The sequence below is a fragment of the Maniola jurtina genome, chromosome 12, assembly GCF_905333055.1.
Source record: "Maniola jurtina chromosome 12, ilManJurt1.1, whole genome shotgun sequence".
Taxonomy (NCBI): Eukaryota; Metazoa; Arthropoda; class Insecta; order Lepidoptera; family Nymphalidae; genus Maniola; species Maniola jurtina.
Window position 1 is genome coordinate 13,177,392 of NC_060040.1, and position 23,028 is coordinate 13,200,419.

The 23,028-nt window shown below is 37.9% G+C and overlaps 1 protein-coding gene and 1 long non-coding RNA gene across 3 annotated transcripts in view; both read right to left on the bottom strand.

Moving 5' to 3' along the window:
* LOC123870163 (max dimerization protein 1-like) overlaps positions 1-23,028 on the bottom strand; it is a 354,224-nt gene that overhangs the window by 37,528 nt on the left and 293,668 nt on the right. The gene's annotated exons all lie outside the window — the stretch shown is intronic.
* On the bottom strand, positions 3,249-8,188 carry LOC123870164. The gene is made up of 3 exons (XR_006797020.1): positions 8,011-8,188; positions 6,550-6,699; positions 3,249-3,356 (listed from the first exon to the last, which is right to left on the bottom strand). It is a non-coding gene; the product is annotated as an uncharacterized LOC123870164 (long non-coding RNA).

A 23,028-nucleotide genomic window follows, 5' to 3' on the forward strand; every position in this document is an offset into this window, starting at 1 on the left:
CTTTTATATTAAACGCCTTTTTATATTAAAGAGATCTTTCTTTGATTGTTAAGCTATCAGCTATTGAGGCACCTTCTATTGATCCAAAATAAAATACTTTATTTTCTCGGAAGTAATTTTATACGACCTTCATTCGACGTAGAGAGAACCTGAAAAGTAGAACTACTCCGAAAATGGAGATAAAAGATATTGAATGAATATTTTTTGTACAACCACAGCTTATCCTAGTAAATCGTAATGGACGAATCAATTCGTTCCCGTTTTATATATCAGTTACCTTCGAAATAATATAAGTAGGGTTGCCATTGTCTTTTACCCGACTGCGGCTAAACCTAAAAGGAAGGTTATGTGTTTGACTTATATGTATGGCCGTTCCTATGCAGTTATGCACGCTCGTAACTACTCAATGACGCAGCCGATTTTGATAAATGATACGTTGTTAGAGTCGTCCTGATGGCACGAGAGTTACAGGGTACTTACATAAAATAAAATAAACCAAAATGGCGGATTTCATGTGCTTTAATGTTCAGGCTGAAAAAGACAGCAGTCGAGTTTTTTCGAAAACTTTCTATATACTAGTTCTATCTAATATTATTAAGACCTATTTCAGTTTGTGAATTTATATGTAGGGCGTAATTTTCGGGAAACCAGTGATTTCGAGTCTTTGTAGGTACAATGTTGTGAAGAGATTATTATTATCAGTATTATAGGGGTCATTAAAAACTCTCTGTGATTTTGAAATGGTAAATAGCGAAATGGGTGAAATGAATTTTGCCGTCAAAGACTTCTTTTATTCGAAAGTCTAGAAATAACTATAAATTTTACGAATAGAAAACGATTTGAATGCCATGAATAAGGGGCTACATGATGGCATATACCTACTACTGCTATCGATTTTGAAAGTCCTAATAAAAACGTGCCAAAATAAAATCTTTTCTTATCACTCAACCCTGATTCACAGGCAGTGATTCCACGTGATTTTCTCTCTTATTTTTATATGATATATACGTAAATATCCGCTACCATTAGATGATAAATGTGGCACATTATTTTTTCAGGGCTGCCACGAAATAATTTTCCGAGTGGCACAAAATAGAGACAGAGGACGATCGGCCGTGGCGGTGAGGCCTGGCAGATTTATGGGGGGATATTTCATTCTCGGACCTCCCTTGCCCCCTGGACCCCGGCGATATCGGGGATATCTGCACCCGCTTACCCCGACTCCCCCTCTGGCGATGTAGGCAGACCATTGCATTACTTTTTGCACTTGATGCGCTATCGATTTGTGGGGTTACTTTACGCTTATTTTGGCATATTTTAATCATGGCTGAAGGGTTCAGAGATTGATGTATATTATTGTCTTTCACTAGAACGAAGCCTGGGCGAGGCGGGTTAACTAGTCAGTTTACACAAGGTATTCGTATCGAAACATTAAACTTCTTGGCGATATCGCTCGGTAAAGTGATAACATAACTAAAAAGTAGAGAGTACTGTCCTCCCCAGTTTACTTAAAAGATAAAGGAATACTGTCTTCCCCAGTTTACTTAAAAGATAAACAAATCACAGAAACCTCGAAGAAACGCGTAAGCGACGCGTTGAACTATTGTATTAGGATTTTCACTCCTATCATGAAATAAGTATCTCAGTTCGAATATATCAGTTCGCTGTAACAGGGTCGTATGAGCCGCATATATTACGCATTTCATTGAGAAGCTTTACCTTTTAAGTTAAGTTTACCTTTTAAGTCAACTAAGGAAAAATAGATTGTACTTACGTATATAATAAATCTATGGAACAACGGATGTTTCCTTCAGCCTTCAGCTCGTATGGGCGTTATTTTTCCTCACTCGTCGGCTCGCAACGGGCGCGTCCCACGAAATTGCCTCGACGCGAGTTATTACGTATTCTATCAAATTGACTGGCGCATTAGCGATTTATCGCGTGCTTTGTCGCTCCGAAACATTCTGAGGAAGGAGGGATGTACGCACTTTAAGACCAAGTAGAAGTATCCACTAGTGTACATGTATATATAAGTGTCCACTAATATAATTCGCAGAAGTTACTCTATAGCAAGTCGTTCAAGTTGAAATCTATGGAACGCACTTTAACTTTGCTTAGACTTAAGTGTCAGTTAAAACGAGAGAGATTTATGCCAGTGGGATAACGCTGTCTCGTTTTAACAGTGTCTTAAGTCTGAGCAAAGTCAAAGTGCGCTCCATAGATCTCAACCTTAGAGTGGAGCTACACGATGCGTTGTGGCAGCGATGCGGTGCGTTGTCTTAGTGCCATGCCGCCCGATGAGTTGCGACGTCGTGCGGTGTCGCACCGCACGCACAACGGATTTGAGGCTGGAGAAACAAGGCGGGTAGAGATGATGCAGTGCAACTCGCTCGTACTCCTAAAAACTTCTGTGAACTCGAAGGAACGTCTGAACGTTTGCAGAGACAACGAATCTATGCCACTAACTTTTTTTTAAATTCACTATTGGCAAGCGCTTGACCACAATCACACCTTATGGAAAGTGATGATGTGGCATATGATGGGACGCGTTTACCTAGAAGATGCCTATTCACTCTTATTTTAAAGATACCCGGATTGTAATTGACAGGAAACACAGATTGCGGAAGAGTATTCCAAACCTTAGCCATGCGTATGAGAAATGATGAAACAAAACGTTTCGTGCGTGTTGATGGAATCTCGACGACATAAGGATGGAAACTCGCCCGACGTCTTGCGGTTCGGTGGTAAAATGATGAAGGGGGGACAAGATCGAATAGTTCCTGTGCACACTCCCCATATTATATCCTATTACTATTTTATTTTATTTTATTGAAAAGGCATACAAAACACAACTTTTGGTATTTTGTACTACTTACCTATCTCATATTTTGTCAGTTTCTATGATTTATCAAGCTCGGTTTAGGACCCCCATTCGCTGTTGCATAACAGCGTAGGTAGTTATTCCATTTGCCAACGCCATTATTTACTGTTCCAGACTAGATACGCTAATTGGGGCTTAATGTAAACAGTTCATAATCGCTATTTCGATTATCCCACGACCGAAACACGCAATACAATGTACTGAAAGGGTTAGTATGAGATTTTACATATCGCGAACGTTGAGAGAATACGAGCGACGAAATACATTAACGTCAGAATAAAATGGGGATAATAAGTAACCATAATTTAAAGTCATGGATTAGGACAAAAAACAATGATAGCCTAGTGGTAAAGATGTCGGCCTCTTATTCGGGGAGTCCGGGGATCGAACTTTTCGGAGCTATGTGCATTTTAAGCAATTAAAAATGTTACTTGCTTTTACGGTTCAGGAAAACATCGTAGGGAAACCTGCACGCCTAAGATTTTTCCATAATTCAATGGTGTGTGAAGTGAATCACACTTGGCCAGCGTGGTGGATTATGTCCTAAACCCTTCTCATTATGAGAGGAAATCTGTTCTTAGTAGTGGACCGGCGGGTGATGAGCAACAGATGATGGTGAAATTTACTCAAAGAATCTTGATTTTTATTTCGCAAGGTTTTCGCTTGGAGCACTGACTATAGATGAGTGGACGAACTTTAATCTTAAAACAGGGTTCTTAGGGTAAATTTTAATATGATGTCAAAGTGTTCCGTTGCTCGAATTCTATAAACGTTGGGGAGATATAAAATCTCATACTCTTCCTACTGGGCGCCAATTAGCATTATCACGAAGGTGGCATTTAGAAAAGCTTATTGTTTAGACTTTAGAAAATCTGGATACCTAGTACCCACTGAGAGGTCCTAGATTCGAAACAAAGTAACAGACATAGGTCAATGAATCACAAAAGGATTTTTTAAACTCTATACTAGTTTAGCAAGAAACGGTTAAAAATTATTTTGCTATAATCCGCCAACAGGATAAATCTGTATGGTCAAACATGCAGTTACAAGCTAAGCACCGCTTACCTCCCCAACCAAGCAATAAAGCCAAGTTCCCAAGCAAGCACTGCCACCACCATTCACATGCAACACCACTTGACAATACAGCATTGTAAAGTCAAAATCTCCTGAGGATGCTCCGGTGTCGGGGCGAAACGTGCGTCGAGAGTAGTGGAAAAGTCTTGTGTGGTGTTGCATGTGAATGGTGGTGGCAGTGCTTGCTTGGGAACTTGGCTTTATTGCTTGGTTGGGGAGGTAAGCGGTGCTTAGCTTGTAACTGCATGTTTGACCATACAGATTTATCCTGTTGGCGGATTATAGCAAAATAATTTTTAACCGTTTCTTGCTAAACATGAACTTCCGCAAAGTAACGCCTGATTCTATCCAATATCTATACTAGTTTATGTTATAATTTCACTAGTGACACCCCGCGGCTCCGCTCGGTAAAAACATAAATCTTCTTAATCCCAATTCCGTGCGAATTTGAAAAATCTGGCCTTAGTCCTCGCTCTTTGCTAAATTTCAGCTTTCTAGGTCCAAGGGTTTGGGTTGCGCATTGATGAATGAGTTCCTAGATTAAGATTTTTACCTATCATCTTCCAGATTGTATGTAGGTACCTACGCGTAGTTTGGTCCAATTTTTCCTTCTTGAACGAAAAATCTTAGGAGTCAGCGAAATTATTGCTTTTATGAGTAATTCATCTCTTTGTTCATAAAGTTATTTTGATATATTCATAGCAATAATCCGGTTTATTACGGCGTCGGTAAGCTCCGATGTATAAAGACAATATTTCGCAATCTGTGCTGGAAAAAACACGTAACAGCTGCTATACACATAGTCGAGTCGGCACATTCGATTCGGCCATTTTGATTGTACAACATCACAATATACTCTACATAACTTCTTGTGCTCGTAGGTTCAACTGTCATCGGGTGATGAGCCCGGGTTTATTCGATCTCGTTCAGCTTTTAGGAATTAACGCATATTCATTGGATTCGTGCTTTTACGTCACCAACATTGACTGTATTCGAGAGTCAAAACACAATAACGTCCGAGTAAAAAGGTCCTAAAAGCCCTTAATTTAAAGTCAATAAAATCCGTACCACCAATTTTAACTTCACAAGGCTTTCACTTGCAGCGTTTTCTTTAGATGTATGAACGAACTTGAACGTAAAACAAGGCTGTTAAGATCCATTTTACCTTAATACTGAAGTGTTTCGACGCTCGAATTTTAATCGAATTCTATCAACGTTGCTTTGTAAGGTCTAAAATATTATAGTTACCCGAGTATGTTTATGTGCGGGAAAATCAAGTGGTCTTTTTACTGAACATCGGTCTACATACATAACGCCAATCGCCCAGCTGGGGGCGAGCCGACTTTGTGTATAGCAACTCTTATGTTTTTCCTCCATCACTCCAATATTGACGTGGTGATTTATTTTTGTTTTGACGCAGGCGGATTCGGTAGAATTATAAGGTTGGGGCAAGTTATGGCGCTATAAAGATCGTAATAGCCGCGCGGGGCTGGATGTTTTCGAAAAAGTTGCAAGTATTTTGCCTATCACAACCAAGTGAGCGAAAACAAGATTTTTTTTGTAGTGATTTGTGAAACTTCCCTTGCTCATCGGTCATAAAACGGACTTAAATCACAAAGCTTGATGATTCAAAACCACCTGTCTATTATCGTACCTAGGCCTAGCAGTATCTTTACGCCTAATTTGGAAGGGAAAGGGGAATATTAGTCAAGTTTAACACGATTCAAATATTTGAAAAAATTATAAAAAAAAAAGATGCTGATAAATATTAGTGTAGGATAGATGATAGTTGCTCATCAATCATTATGTATCATTAAAATGATTCACTTATATTCCGTTATCAAACAGAATAGAATAAAGAAGATTAGAGCAGAGTCAAGTGGAGTGGAACCGAGCAGAATAGAATAGAAAAGAAAAGTTTTTTATAGAAATAAACTTTTATAGAGCGCTTTCGAAAGAGTCAAGTTAATACCACTTGTTCGTAATGTCCTTCCTATTAAAAAAAATCAGCAAACAATTCTGAAAATGTAGATTTTATTGTAACTAAAGGGACCCAGACACCTCTATCGTTCGCAAGATTTCCATGAATCGTATATTCACCAAAATGGAACAGTACAATTTGCACAGCGTCGCGTCAGATCCGATCGGCGCAAAGAGAACGGGCAGGAGACGGTGATTCCTATTGGCAATTTATCCCGCTTGCCACTTGCATTGTGTCGTGTGAAATGCGCATGCAAATAGCCTTTGAATCTTTGCGAAGCGGAGCAAAGTGTCGCAAATGATTTTCGTGAACCGAATAAGGAGATAAGCAGGCAAGCGGGAAATTCTATGTCGTGGTTTCGGTTTACCGACTATCTATTATTGAGAGAGATGTGGGACGCATTGAATTACTATGTACTAATTTATTCCTACCTATAGTTTCGAGCGGTGATAGTCTTGTGGTTAAGACGGTGGCCTTCTATTCCGGAGGTCGGGGATTCGATTCCGGGCACGCACCTCAAACTTTTTGGAGTGCGATTTAAGCAATTAGAAATCACTTGCTTTAACGGCGAAGGGAAACGTTACGTTTTGTGAGGAAACCTGCATGCGTCAACCTCAGTGTTCTCCATAATGTTCTCAAAGATGTGTGAAGTCTGCTAATCTGCACTTGGCCAGCGTGGTGGACTTTAGCCTAAGCCTTTCTCATTCGGAGAGGAGACTCGACGTGGTCTTTAGTGGACAGGAATGGGGGTACCCGCAGCATACTGCAAAATAAACAACCAAAGTAAACACCCGTTATCAGACATGATCGAGCCGTAATCCAATTTCTGGTCCAAAACACAAACCCATCTAACAAGGGGCATCCGATATGAGTAACGCGCCTCGGAGTAGACGTAGCTGTAAGGTTATAAATATAAATATACACATCTCAAAAACATGGATTCTTGGGTACAGAGTCAGAGTAAAATGGACCTACTATCAATTCAATTCAATTTTAATTGCGGATACAGGTACATTAGTCCAATTGTTACAACGGTTCGTCTTCACAAAAAACGTGATATAAATGCAAATTCAAGCCTTAAAAATTTGACTATTACTTTGATGTTATAATGTTCCGAAATCCAACGACATCCCTAATATTTCTATCAACGTGGTTGAGATGTGCAAAAGTGTACTAGTCCTACAATCTGTTCTGTGCGTTTCGCGTTGCACTGCTGTACAAAACAATATTTTACAATACTTTATTACACTTTACTACTTATTATTATTTTTCTTTTTTTTTAAAAGAATATTAGCCATGCTAATCATGACTAACACTCCCCTTTCGCCTCCAATTAAGCGTAAAGTTTGTGCCAGGAGTGGGTACGACAATAGTGCAACGGGTGGGGTTTGAACCGCTGACCTTTCGGAATTCAGTCCGCTCTTCAACCGTTGAGCTATCGAAGCTTAAATTATTTTTACTACTTATTATTATACACCTTACTTACTTATTACTTTATTATTTAGTAGCATTAAAATAAATTTTTGTAGAGGTTACTCCGAGTAAATCGAAATATTTTCTCTCGTTTTCTTTGCAGTAGGAGAAACAGAGAGAAAGTAATAAAAGTAAAAAAAAAACGTAAATAGCGTCTCCCCAACAAATAGACGTATTCTTTTTTGGGCGTCCATCAACCGCAAAATCATTTCTGGGCAGCTCACGAGTCACGACTTCCCATCCTTAAGTTGCGTAATAAAAAAGTTTTCGCATTAAAAAACTTACTAACGAATCTTAAAAAAACAACATTCGGAGGCTTCGCGGAGTTGCTTGTTTTATCGTCACTCGAGATTCTATTATTCGTTGCTTAAAACTTTGACGAATAGCCACTTCACGGATAACGAGAAATAAACAGGCAAGTGGAAAAAAGACGAGAAAAAAATCCCTACTAATATTATAAACCGTCCCACCGATATAGGTAGTTTTAAAGACTGGGAGAGTGACATAGATATAGGCTACTTCGAAAATAATGGCTTGAGGGAGTGAAATAATAAAATCTACGGTTTCCTGCAAGTAAGTATCAAATACGTGAATTGGATACCTTGAAAATACAACATTCTAACCGATACAGAATTACACTATTGTATACTTACAACAAACAAATAATATTTACGAATGATAAGTTATAGCAAACAAACACACACTTGTTTCCACATTAACACTCAGTGTTAGAGTATCTTTATCTTCAATAATAACAATGGCTTTAATTGCGATTTCTCAGCGGCGCAGCGGTTATGGCTACAATTCACAAGTTGTACGATAGCGGCAATGCGTGTAGGGTTACCATCCTTTATGAATTACTAGAAGATGCCCGCGACTTCATCCGCGTGGATTTAGGTTTTTAAAGATCCCGTGGGAACTGTTTTATTTTTCGGGATAAAAAGTAACTTATGTCCGTCCCTGGTATATAAGCTAACTCTGTACCAAATTTCGTTAGAATCAGTCGTACTGTTGGGCCCTGAAAAGGTATAAGACAGACAGACACACTTTCGCATTTATAATATTAGTATGGATATTATGGATTAGATAAATCTTCTACGTAAGGCTAATTTTCCAATTGCCATATAAACTTTGGCGGGTATGGTTTGGTATTTATGACAAATTTACTGCTTAAACCAAAACCATTTCGAAAGTTCACAAAATATTGCAAAAAAACATCTGACTGATGTTCGAGGTCAACGAACGTTCCGTAAATAGGCCACTCGTAATTTGGAGGGATAGGAGAATAGGATAGGATTCATTCATCATCTTACAAATCCTACAATTGTCAATCAAATTATACAATAGTACCTACTTTGAAAAAATAATTATTATTTGACTTTAACTTTGAATATATTATAAAATGGGTAAATCAAGGAATTATCCTGCTTTACAGTAAATATATTGTCAATCAAATTGTACAATAGTACCTACTTCGAATAAATTTAATATTATTTGACTTTAACTTTGAATAATTAGCCGATACGGCTAATGTGTTTGAACTATGTAATAATTACCAACATCTTGTAACACACATTATGCAAATAAAGGATTATTATTATTATTATTATTATTATTAAAACGGGTAAATCAAGGAATTATCCTGCTTTACAGTAAATGTATGGTCACCCTATGGATAGGGCGATTTCCCCTGGATATTAATGACGGTATCGCCATTGTGTTGATATTAATTTACGGAGCGCAGACAATGGATAGTGTTTGTTTTATATTATTCCCCGGTGAGCAATCCAGGAATAGCCAGCTCAATACTTTTTATTCTCTCTTGATAGAACAATTTCTTCGACCTATTTTAATTTATTACCTTCCTGATGCCACCCAATAAATTACTGGTAAATAAAATTGACATTTTGACAGATTTTTAATATGAAAACTATCAAAAATTCTGATTTTATTACTTACTTATTTAAATAGTATTTGTAACTTGAAACTCGTTTGGAAAATTGGGTGTTAATGATGATATTGTCGAAAATGCACTGCACTTCTTTTATATGTATTTTTTTAATTTTTTATTCTGATACAAGTTAGCCCTTGACTCACCTGATGATAAGGCAGCTGATGATGATGCAGTATTAGATGGAAACGGGCTAACTTGGAAGAAGTATGTCAGTTTCATGAAACCCATACCCCTGATCGGTTCCTACACAGCAACGTACTGGAACGCTAAATCTCTTGGCGGCACGGCTTTGCCGGTATGGAGGTAACCTGCCACGGCTGAAGCCTCCCACCAGACCAGAACAGAGATAACTTAGAAATTATGAATTCCCAAATTGCCCCAGCTAGGAATCGAACCCGGGACCACAGCGCCCAGCACTGCGCCAGAAAATTCGACAAAATACGTTTTTGACGAATTCTCTGCCGGTACATATTTATAATATCAATGCCATAAGATCATAACATTTTAAGTTTTTAAAAAGCATTTGAGGTTATAGCTGTAGTCGTCGTTAAGCTGATTTACGATTAAAGTATGGAGTAAAAACACACTTTGTATTTTTATGGATCATCATCAAAAAATACTTTAAGCGCATTATCATAAAAGATCACAGCATAAAATTTAGGATCAATTTCGCAACGCACTCGCTTCATATCAGTGTCTATCTGTTTGATAGCGTTATATCTCAAGAAGTCCTGTATGTATTCTAATATATACAACCTTTTACCAATCGATAGAGTCCTTAAAATAAATTTACGCGTGCGAAGCCATCGCTATGGCTAGTACATTTAAATACTCGTTTGCAAAAAAAAAATGGAGTACGTACATATTTTAAACAAACAAACTGTACAGGCCACTATAATAAGAAGTAATTTCTTCAGAACGCACTACCTATTTGTATAGCGTTTTCTTGGTCTTTATATCATCAGAAATCAAAGCTTCATTAGATAAAGTACATTATACCAGTTCGCTTATGTCCAGGATGCGTAGTTTCTTGTACTTAAATCACAAACGGGCAATCAAGAACCTTTAGGTCGATGCTCTGATGTTTGGAGGCTCGAATCCCATCAACGTTGGTATACAATCTCATACCTACTAAGCACATATGCCGTGGGCTTTACCTTTTCGCACGTCGAACAACTTTATTTCGAAACAAACACCAAAACGAACATAAACACTTCCCGAAAACCTATTAATAGTTTAATCTTTATCGTTTCAAGCCTCAGTAACGCCGTTATAACGCGTATCGATACTAAACCGATTCGCGGCGCGTCTAACAAGTGGGTCCAAAATTTATTATCTATCCTCGACTCGTCATAAATTTTCATCGATAGTTATCGGCGAACGCACATCGTAAACCGTACGCAATAAATTGTTAGGGTTGCCGACCTGAAGAAAAAGAAAAACCTTTCAAGAGAGCCAACCTGACCTGAAGAAAAGTCGTCTTCAGAAACTTTCATAAGTATTTCAAAAGTCATATTCACTGCTAGAATACGGAATGCTCTTCAGGCTTCTGTTTTGCCCGATAGCTATAATATTGGTACCTTCAAAAGAAGAGTGAATAGGCACCTTCTGGGCAGGCGCGCTTCACCTTAGGCTGTTTAGTGCGATAACAGTCAGCGCAAGCCCATTTAGTTATTAAAAAAAGTATGTAGGTACCTACTAACTTGTTAAGTAAATATTTTAGACGGATAGTACTTAGTAGGTATCATAGACTTTTTGCTTATACTTATGTTATAAGTTAATTAAAAGTTAGTTTTAGGGTTACGTACCCGAAGGAAGCCAACGGGATTATATTATTAACTATTACTAAGCCTCCGCTGTCCACCCGTCTGTCTTTCTGTCAGTGGTCTGTACCCACTTATCTCATGAACCGTAATAGGTAGAATTAAAATTTTTACAGTGTGTATTTCTATTACCGCTATAACAACGAAAAGTAACAAATCAAGACGGTGAATTTAAAAATGGCCACAATGCAAATTAAAAAGAAATAAAAAGCCTAGTGTTATACCTTAAACAATGGTACGGAACCCCTTCGCGTGCAAGTGACTCGCACATGACCTGACTTGACTTATTAAAAGTTCTTGCAAGAGACTTTGTTCATCTTGCGAATGTTCTCAATTTGATTCAATCCTAACGAAACTAAATAAATAACTGAACAAAATATCGTCTGATGTTTTATGATTCAATTATTTCAGAGCTATTTCTTGTTTGTGTTCTTTTCACAAAACTACAGCGACTGGCAAAATTATTTCTTCCCAAAACTATTTATAACTAACGGGCAGAAAATTCTTTTCACCTATTTTCCTTTGACCTTTAGTTACTTTTTCTTAAATATTACATCAACTGAATTGCGCGAGATAGATAAATTTTGCGCAGGAAAAGTTGATTTATTACTGGACTGAGTTGGGTGAGATAAGTAAATTGGAGCGCAAAAAGTTGCTCAACAGTTTGTAAAATTTAGCAAAGGACTAGCTGAATACGGGTATTGAAAGCCTTATGGCTATAAATCATATCTATGTTGTATTTTGTTGGTAAATCATGATAATTCATGTCTTTATAGTGTTCTGTATGTACCTCAAAAGGAAAAATGGGAACCCTTATAGAATCACTTTTTTTGTCTGTCTGTCGTGTCTGTAAAGAAAACTATAAGGTACTACCCGTTGACCTAGAAAAAATTTAATATTCGGAGTGTAATATGGGTAGCGATACACATACTCAAATAATATATACGAGTACATTGTCAGCCAGTAAACCAATTTCAATTATATAGTATATAGACCTACCAGCAACCATAATACGTAACATTTGGATTTCAAAGCGCCAAATATAAACCGATGTCTTCAAAGGGTGTTTATTTCAAAGGTATTAATATAATTTGTTTGTCAATGGGGAAGTTTCCACTGAAATTCTATATTCCAAGAATGGAGTCGAATTTGCGGCTAATTAGTGTTGACATTCAAATCCTGCTGTATTACAACTCGCTTTAAATTCGTAGGTAAGGACAAATTTTCAGTAAAATTTTCTTGTAAAGAAAAATTTAACCCTTCCCACAGATCAGTCTGACGGACGGTCTGTCGAATTGATCCCGTTATTAATAACCCCCATAATGAGTCCTCCGGCAACGGCCGCCGGGGTCCAATTCCAAACCGCCCTTTGGCGAAGCATCCCGGTATAATTAGAGGCTGTGGACATCGATACTCTGCATTACTCTTCTTTCTATTTTGACTGTTTTTAGGGTTCTTAAAAGGAAAAACGGAACCCTTATACACTTTGTTGTCTGTCTGTCTGTCCTTCCGTCCGTCCGTCCGTCCATCCGTCCGCCCGTCCGTTCGTCGTGTCTGTCAAGATAACCTATAGGGTACTTCCCGTTGACCCAGAACCATGAAATTTAGCAGGTAGGTAGGTCTTATAGCACTAGTACAGGAATAAATCTAGAAACTGCGAATACGGGGTTAAATCATTAAGAAAAATTAAAATGTGTTTCAATTTTCAAAGTAAGATAACTATACCAAGTGGAGTATCGTATGAAAGGGTTTTACGTATACGTTATAAAACAGATTTTTATTTATTTTTATGTACGATGGTTTTTGATTTATCGTGCAAAATGATGATCGTTTCGGTTTTCGGTTCCGGATTTCAGTTCGCTCCTTTAAGCGTTGGGCTATTGGGGCTTTTGAACTATATTTTATAGTTATTTAAAATAGAGTTGAAAATTATATAGCAAATTAAGCTTTGGTTCCTTGCTTTAGAACTTTTATTAATTCTGATAAAATCGAGATAGGTAGGTACTTACCTACTTTAGTTTGCGAGTTTACATGAAATCATATTTGCACATGACACAAAGTTGCTGTTATAAACGTTGGTGTTCCACCGTTTATAGTTTCAGTTCGTTTCAGCCAACGTTCATTATACTAATGAGAGCATGAGAGGAACTGGCCCCCGGTCCGGCCGGTTTTAGCTGAAATTCAATATGTCACAGCGTTGCACGCGACATTTTCAGTAATTCTATGCGAGCTTGGAATCCAAACTGTTCTGAGTTTAGACTTAACGTTTTTATTAATGACGTGAAAAGGGTTTATTTGGGCATTATAAATAATACCTGGGCATTATGAATAACGAGTCATTTTTTAACCCCCGATCCAAAAAGAGGTGTGTTAAAAGTTTGACGTGTGTATCTATGTATCTGTCTGTGGCATCGTAGCGCCTGAACGAATGAACCGATTTTAATTTAGTTTTTTTGTTTGAAAGGTGGCTTGATCGAGAGTGTTCTTAGCTATAATCCAAGAAAATCGGTTCAGCCGTTTGAAAGTTATCAGCTCTTTTCTAGTTACTGTAACCTTCACTTGACGGGGGTGTTATAAATTTTTAATTTACACTTGTTATGGAAACAAAACATTAAGGCATGCCTTGCCATCCAAGAATCTCGGCACCCTTTTAGATAATGAAAGTTTTCGTGTGGCTCTAGGTCTCAGATTGGGAACACCGCTGTGCCATCAGCACAGATGTCCGTGTGGAAAAGAGGTTGATAAATTTGGAATCCACGGACTCTCTTGCCAAAGGGGCGCTGGTAGGCTATTTAGGCATAGCTCTCTTAACGACACGATCAAAAGGGCTCTTGCCACCATAGACGTTCCTGCGCTCATTGAGCCGGCAGGGATTAGTCGGGATGATGGCAAGAGACCTGATGGATTGACGCTGGTTCCCTGGGAACGGGGACGGGCGCTAATGTGGGACGCAACGTGCGTTGACACATTGGCCCCGTGTCATATCAGGGAGACAGTATCAAGACCGGGAGCCGCAGCAGAAATGGCTGAAAACGGCAAGCGGCGCAAGTATGCCTCTCTTATTGAGAGTTACATTTTTGTTCCGTTTGCCGTGGAGACCCTGGGGCCATGGAGTCTTAGTGCAAAGAAATTTTTACGAGACATTTCACCGCGTTTAATAGCCTCATCGGGTGACAGAAGGGCTGGCTCATTTTTTGCGCAACGGATCAGCCTGGCTGTCCAACGCGGAAATGCAGCCAGTATTCTTGGCACCATTCCACGCGGGCATGATTTGTATAGTAATTAGATAAGGCTAGCTTTAAGTTTTATTGTAATATTTTCAATAAAAAAATATAAAAAAAATTTATATATATATAAAGAATAGGCATTATAAACTGTCATAGTTGAATTCATCTTGGCTGTGCAGCAATCGGGAAGCTTTGAGATGTCTTTTCGCCAAAGTCTTCGAACGAGTAACCAGTGATGACAAATGGACCCGAGACAACGGTCGCTAACTATGGGCCTAAGAAGGATCAGAGTCACTCAGTGGGCGATGGAGAGAGCTATGCTTAGAGTTTCTCTACTTGATCAAATTGGAAATGGGTACATCCCTAGAAGAGATAGAGTGCCGGACATAGCTAAATGAGTCGTGATGGTCCGCCAGATCTTTTTTTCCACGCACATGCAAACTGTGGTATCAACTCCCATCGGCGGTGTTCCCACTAGATTACAACATGGAGTTATTCAAGGGGTGGACCAACAAATTCCTGAAAGGCCTGCAACGGATTGGCGGTTCCTCTGGTACTTCAAATGTTCATGGGTAACCAGTAACCACTTAACATCAGGCGATCCACCTGCTCGTTTGTTCGCTATTTTTTTTAAACTAAAAAAACGACAGTGGGTTACACAGGGTTGAGATATTGAGGCTAGACAATTCAACTTTTCAAAAAGTTCACTAGAACTTGAAACTATAATGCCTCTATATATCCAGATAGGCCAACTTATTTTAACAAGTACCTAATCAATACCAACCAACTGATTCAACCAAAGCAAAAACGCTTTTCAGCAATGCGAGGTCGTTATGACCCCGGCGTCTAATTGCGTCCGGGTGATGTTTATAGCGGACGCAGGTCTAATTGTCCCCAGGAGGACCTCTGAAGGTTAATTAGCCATGGCTTTGTTACTAAGCAGACAAGAAATGGTCTCGAAATATACAAAAACTTGTCAATTTGTATGCAGAACAAAAGTTTTTAAGGGTTCCTATTCAATACACGACTGTCCCAAAAAAGGAGTGTAATGTTTTCAGGGTTCCTGAATGCATGTGAGTTTATTATTCACGAGAACTTCTGATGAACAGATTTTCACGTTTGAATGCATGTTTGGAAGAATCCACTCTTGAACGTTTGTGAATAACCACTAATTCCTCCATTGCCTTATCTTAAATTGCACATTAATTAATTATCATCCCCACATTACGTCCTTACCCGACTACGGCAAAGCCAAAAGAAAGGGTTTGATTTTAGCAATCTATGTACGTACGAGAATATACATATGTATGTATCAGATTCTGGGTGTTCCACCGTAGCCCCTAAATTACTGGGCCGATTTGGATGAATGAGATGTCAATCAATTCGTTATTATGGTCCGGGTGACATAGGCTACATTTTACACGAAAAAAAACGCCTTGACAGATCCATTGACATCCAAAAAAGTGGGAGTATTGAAATTTTTTTTGCTATTGTATCGAGTGAGATATTAAACGAAAGAGGATAAAATTCTGTGTTCATAAACATAAATATACTTAGTACAATGTTAAAATAGGTGTATTTTAACATTGTACTAAGTATATTTATGTTTATGAACACAGAATTGTGACAGAAAAACAATTTTACCATATCTATCAGCAGTTCACAGGTAGTATTTATTTATTTTTAATGGAGACACACAGTATTAAAACAAAACAATAGGTCGCCCACCACAACTGTCTCCAAAAATAAGTTCACATACACACACAGACACAAGACACATACACAGACACACACAAGTTCACAGTAGGTAGTCAGTCGGGTTTAAGTGCTGTTTAACTCTGCCTTGTTAAATGTATTATGTTGGGCCTTTCTCTAAGATATAACTATACTATAAAATATAATGTAGTGAAGATACAGCTATATTTATCGTTATAATAATGCGAGTAGGCAAGCAGCGATAACCAACGAGGTGATTCTTTCCCCGGCCTCTAATTACGCCGGATGATATTTACTGCCGGCAGAGGTCTACTGGAGGTCTGGCTACACGGAGCCGCCAGAGGTTAATTATACGAGTGATTAATAAAAGGGAAGGCCGGGGTTTTGAATCGGACACAAGTACATATAGAGTAAAGGTGCTGATAACAGAACAGAACAGATGAACAGAATACCAGCGTTGTGGGTACATTGTGTATCCACAACATCAAGCTGAGTTCGGGCCCTTTCGTTGGCACGACACATAATACATACATAATACACTCTTTAAGTTAAGTTAGTTTTTAAGTTTTATATTTTAAATTTTATATTCTAGGTTTTATATTTTTTATTTGTATTTTTTTTTATTTTTAGTTTTGTATATAAGCGTCATTATTTGTAATACTATGTTTATGTGTCGGTTTCAATGAATAAATTTTATTCTATTCTATTCTATAACCCTGGGCATTCACTTGTAACACAAGTGTAAATTAAAAATTTATAACCCCCGACAAGTGAAGGTTACAGTAACTAGAAAAGAGCTGATAACTTTCAAACGGCTGAACCGATTTTCTTGGAATATAGCTAAGAACACTTTCGATTAAGCCAACTTTCAAACAAAAAAAAAACTAAATTAATCTCGGTTCATTAGTTTAGGACTTAGGAGCTACGATGCTACAGACAGATACACACGCCAAACTTATAACACCACTCTTTTTGGGTCGGGGGTTAAAAACATTGAGCATTCGCCGTTTTTAGGGTTCCGTTTCTGAAAAGGAAAAGAGGAACCCTTATGGGATCACTTTTTGTCTGTCTGTCCGTCTGTCGTGTCTGTGAAGAAAACCTATAGGGTACTTCCCGTTGACAAAGAATCATGGAATTTGGCAGGTAGGTAGGTGTTATAGCACAAGTAAAGTGCCTCACAAAAAAATTGTAAAAAAATTATAGGAATTTCATATTTAGGTATGTCATAAGTCAAATTCATTCCTTAGATAAAAATTATTGTGTTGATTGAAAAATCGGCCCTAAATCACATTAACTTGCAGTGTTCTACATAAAATTGTTTAGGTACGTAAATATATCTTGTACGATGGTACGGAACCCTTCGTGTGTGAGTCCAACACGAACTTGAAGGGTTTTTTTTTTAATTTTAGAGATCCGAAAACGGTTGTTGGACTTCGTCTGTGTTGGCGTTAGCTGGCGGGCGTGCTCTGTCTTTATGGAGTGTTTTTTCTCTTAAAACTGACTGGAAAGCGCTCTAAGGGGGTGCCGTGCGTGTGTGGGCGAACGCCGACAAAGACGGGGTCCATACTTGTATAGTTTAACAGTTAACTTGTTACAAATAACTACAAACTTGACATTGGCTAATCTTTGTAAAGCCAGACGAGAGAGAGAGAAAACGGTTGTTAGTAAAACAAATAAAATATTATATGCAGAAAAAGATTGTTCCCTCATAAAAAATACTCCACCATAACATTATTGAGAATGTATTGGTGCGTACATTTCTCTACATGCCAAGATTGACATTATTTTCACTAATGAGGTAGTTATTTCAGCGTGAGTTGCCTCATACAGTAATAGGGGCTTGTTATTGATAAATTAGACTAGTTATGAAAGAAAATGATGCTCATTCATATAATATATAATATCACGAATGATGTCGTAAGAGCCATAACAACTGGGACTGTAATCTGAGGCTATTTATGTATGCTTACCTACAACTATTTTTATTTCATCAATATTATATGATTCTCGTGTAATTCTTTTGAGCCGTAATAGCCTTGTGGTTAAGACGTCCGTTTCTTATTTAGGAGGTCAGGAATTCGATTCCTGGCACGCAACCTCTAACTTTTCAGCGTTTATTAAGACGGTCGCAATCGGATTCCAATGAGAGACGAACTACGTTTGAATGGAGCGAGGGACGGAGAGACCCCTCTGAAGTAATATAAAATAAAATATAACATTAGGTAGGTCAATGCCCAGTACAAATACAATATAAACATTAGATACCCGCGGTATTTTTGTTTAGCCAACCAGGTAATCGTTAAGCAGCGGGGCGCGCTTGCGGTTAACAAAAATAATTATAAATCTTGAGCCCTTTACCCCAAACGGCTAATAAATTCCCGCAGAAGCAAGATTTACTATTTCCTCACCGTGTAGGTACCTACCTCTGGGGGGTGGAGACGGAAGGGGTGGAGGTTTGAGGAGGGAAGAATCCGAAAGCTAATCTACTAAGCACCTTAATAAGACTAAGACATAATATTACATTGAAAAACATTATTAGATTTAATTAAACACGTAGTGTGGGACGCCCTCCAGCACGATGGACCGATGATATCAAGCGGCTGGCGGGAAGTGGCTGGATGAGGAAGGCTGAGGACCGGGTGTGGTGGCGCTCTTTAGGGAAGGCCTATGTCCAGCAGAGGACGTCCACAGGCTGATGATGATGATGATGATGATGAAACACGACTTCTCTCATCATTATAACCATCATCATTATCAACAAGACGTCCACTGTTGGACATAGATCTCTCGAGTTATAGAGACTTCGATACACCACGATCCCGAACTGAATCCAGGAGCGGCTTCCTCCGAATCTTTTGACGTTGTCTGTCGAACCAGTGGGGGGTTTTCAACGCTGCGCTTGCTTACAATACCTAAGTGTTTTCTTACATTAACAAAATTATATTCGGAAAAAGATATAATTATATTACCTCGGAACCTACGCTCACCAAGGGATATTGTACAGAACCTTTTATATAAATAACCTGGCAGTACCCTTCCCACGTCATATTATTGCTGACGTTACCAGGATGTGTGTTTTTCTTTATTTTCTTTCATTTCACTTCTTTTAGTTAAGTACCCAATAACTATATGGCTAGGACTTTTAGGCGTTATAAAAAATCTTATAATATGACAGAAAGTCAAAAAATGTCTATATGGTACAAATTCTTTCTTAGACTGCTGACTCTTTGAATTATTTATTAATCAAAATAATTAATACTTAAATAAAATTAATAAAATGTATACCTGTGCAGTGTGCACTCTCCAAATAATTTATTTTCAATGGCCTTCCAGGTTCCATTTTCTTGCTACCTTGCCCAGCTACAATCTTAGGACTTTCAAAAGAAGAATGAATACGAAATAGGAGTAAAGCGCGTGCCATGAAGATGGCAGGCGCGTTCCATCTTAGGCTGCATCATCACCTTCTATTTGGTAAGCGCAAGTCTAGATTATAGTTAAAAAGTCAGTATTTTTATCCGACTACAGCAGTAAGCACAAAAGGAGGATTATGTGCACAGATAACGAAATAAACTTTTTAAATTACTTGTTAACCTAATGCCTCCTAATAATTCATATTTCACTTTGCACGTAATATAATTTATAATCAGCTTGATTAATGACGACGCACAGCGCCATGCGATGCAAAATGCTTAACAGGGCTCTCTCCGTCACTCGTTCCATAGAATTGTAGTTCCAATTTCATTTGAATATAAAGCAACCAAAGTCCATGAAATTTTGCAGAAATATTCTAGAAACTAATATCTCTGTCTGTGGTGTTTTAGATTTTTCTAAAAATATGTAGTTTTAAAATTACAGGGGCTCAAAGATTTGTATGAAAATTTTTAAGACCGCGTAACTTTGAAACCGAATATTTTAACAGAAATCTGGAAAACCACAGACATAGATATTAGTTTCTAGAATATGTCTGCAAAATTTCATGGACTTTGGTTGCTTAATATTCAAATGAAATTGGAACTACGATTGTATGAAACGAGTGACGGAGAGAGCCCTCTTAATTATTTAGGAACTAATGAGCATATGCTTATCAGATGTCGCCGTGCGATGTTTCATTGTAGTTACACGTTTTATTTGGTGGTTATGAAGACATTCATTATAGTGGGCATGTCGAAATGGTAAAATGGGAAACTTTCACGCATACAGGCTAAAAATTCAGAAATATTAACTTTATGTAGGCCAACTTATGGCATTTAGGTACAGCTAGGATAGGAAAAATTCTTATTCGTTCTTATCATGTAATATTTCGTTTCATCTGTGTAAATGTATTTCCACCTTAATGCATATTCTCTATATTCTATCTAACTAGTATTGGTATCTTGGAATCGCTATTCGCTGACTAATAAACAAAAGTTGGAATTAGCCGTATGCAGTACTCATCCGTATACAGTATACCCTTAGTACGAGATTGTACATCTCGATCCCGCTAATAGATTTCGAATACTGAAACATTTTAACATCAGTAATGTAAAATAGACCTTAAGCTTTTAAAAAAAAAATAGTTTTTTAGTTTAACAAAGTCTTAGTGGCTGTTGATGAACGAACTTCAACCCACTTCAACCATAAAAAGAAAAAGTTCTATAACGAAACTCTCGACTCTCATAAAACATCATAATAGACAGACATTTTATACTTTAATTAAAGATTATTAAAATAAATGTAAATTAATAATTCTTTTCGGAATACGCACAATGAAAGCTTTCATTGAAACACAACTCGATTTAAAATCCTTCTCATTCTTAAAGGAGCCCCGTGCTCAGGAGTGGGCCGGCGATAGGTTGAACTGAAGTGTCAAACACTGCGGTATTCGGGTAATACGGGACTATTTCGACGCTCGAAATTCATCAACGTTGTTGAAAAGTGTGAACTCATACTAAACCAAAAGGCGACTGAGACGAAGTTAGGCCAAATGTGACCAACTTGTATAAAGAGGATTAGAACTGTGGTAGCGTTTAGTTGTGTGAACTTGTCGGATTAAGTTATGTTGGTGGGACTGCCTTAGCGTTAACTTAGCGTCAACTTATTCAGGCCCTCTATGTTAATCAATTAAGATATTAACTTATTCAAGTTGCAGCCGTTTTGGAGATTTGTACGAAGGACCATAATTTTTAAAATTTACGACTTTTTGTCCAGTGTGTGTTGCAATTCCTCTTTAAAGCATGGTGAACTAAGGCCGAAACCATTTTCATTCTGATACCCGTTCTTAATAGTGGGCCGACGCGGCGCGACGATGGATTGAGTTGAGATAAAGTGCTGAGCACTACCCTCTCTACGATAATCAGATACCAAGGAAGTTTAGATCAAGTTTCCACTGAAGTTTAGTATTTCGACACTCGAAATGTATCAGCGTTGACGGAATGTGTTTACTCATACTAAGTCCAAAGGCGACTGAAGCTAAGTTAGGCGAAGTTTGACCAACTTGTATAAAGAGGATTAGAACTGTGGTAGCGTTTAGTTGTGTGAACTTGTCGGATCAAGTTATGGTGGAGGGTCTGCCTTAGCGTTAACTTATTCAGACCTAGCCCCTCTTTGTGAATTGATTATGATATTAATTCAAATTTTAGACGTTTTAGAGATTTGCACAAATGGGCATAATTTTTAAAATTTATAACTTTTTAAGCATTTGCCTGTATAAAATTTACGACTTGTGCGCCAGCTATTGTAACCGGGCGATGCTCTAATTCTTCACGCAAGTACTAACAACAACTGTACAAAAATTCCATTGAATCGAATGAACGATCCGTGAAGGAATATAATACGAATAAACAAATTTATTAAATAATTTAAGTAAACAAATATTATTTTTATTTTTAAGACTAGCTTTTGCTTTTTTCATTCGCACGGTAAAATTTATAGCCCATAAGACTATACAAATGAATAAATAAAGCCTTTATGTACTCGCGCATAAAGTAGCTAATTCTATCAGTAAAATGATTTTCTGAATCGGATCAATATAGTATGGAGATTAGCTACCACATGGCCACTACATACAAACTCACAGACATAGGTACAAATCTCACCTCTGTATAATATTAGCACATTACCATACACTAGCTACCCAACCAAGGTTTGCTCGAATGGGAGTTCTGAAAATCTTTTCTAGGTAAAGATATCTATGTTACAGAATAAATCTACATATAGGTTTCTAAACCCAGCGATTTGAGCTGCACTTACATTAATATTATGTCAGTTAGTCTATTTCTCCTTTTATATTATATAGAACATTTTAAATAACTTTCAAAGAGAATTCACACTATCCCACATCTTCTCTACAACATATTCACAAAGTAACTTACACCCTCGTGAATATTTAACCCTACCTTTTATATTTTGTTTGCAATTAAAGCACACAAAGATCGCGGTCCATAATAACGCAGTCGACAAACAACCTGCACCAAAGCGCTCTATGTCCTGCCTACCTTTCATACGACCTCACAGAGGACGAGCAAATATAGTCTTTGACGCGCCAACTATACAGTATGGTTAGTATGAGATTTTACATCTCACCAACGTATTCGAGCGTCAAAACACAACAACAGCACAGTAAAATGGACCTAGATGCCCATCATTAAAGTGGAAAATTCAGAACCAGCTATCTTGTTTTGAAAGGTTTCCGCTTGGAGCGCTGTCCGCGAGTGTAATTGGACAATATTTACAAATGATTGAAACATCCACGGTACGGAATCAATGAATGCAAACTGTGCTGTTTGATTTTGAATTTGTGATTTGGGACGTAGGCGTTCAGACTTCCACAACGATATGGACTGAATCCGGAGCCTGGTCTGCTCATTTGGGTATACATACTAACTACATAAGACAGCACCACTTTACACAGGCCAGGCAAG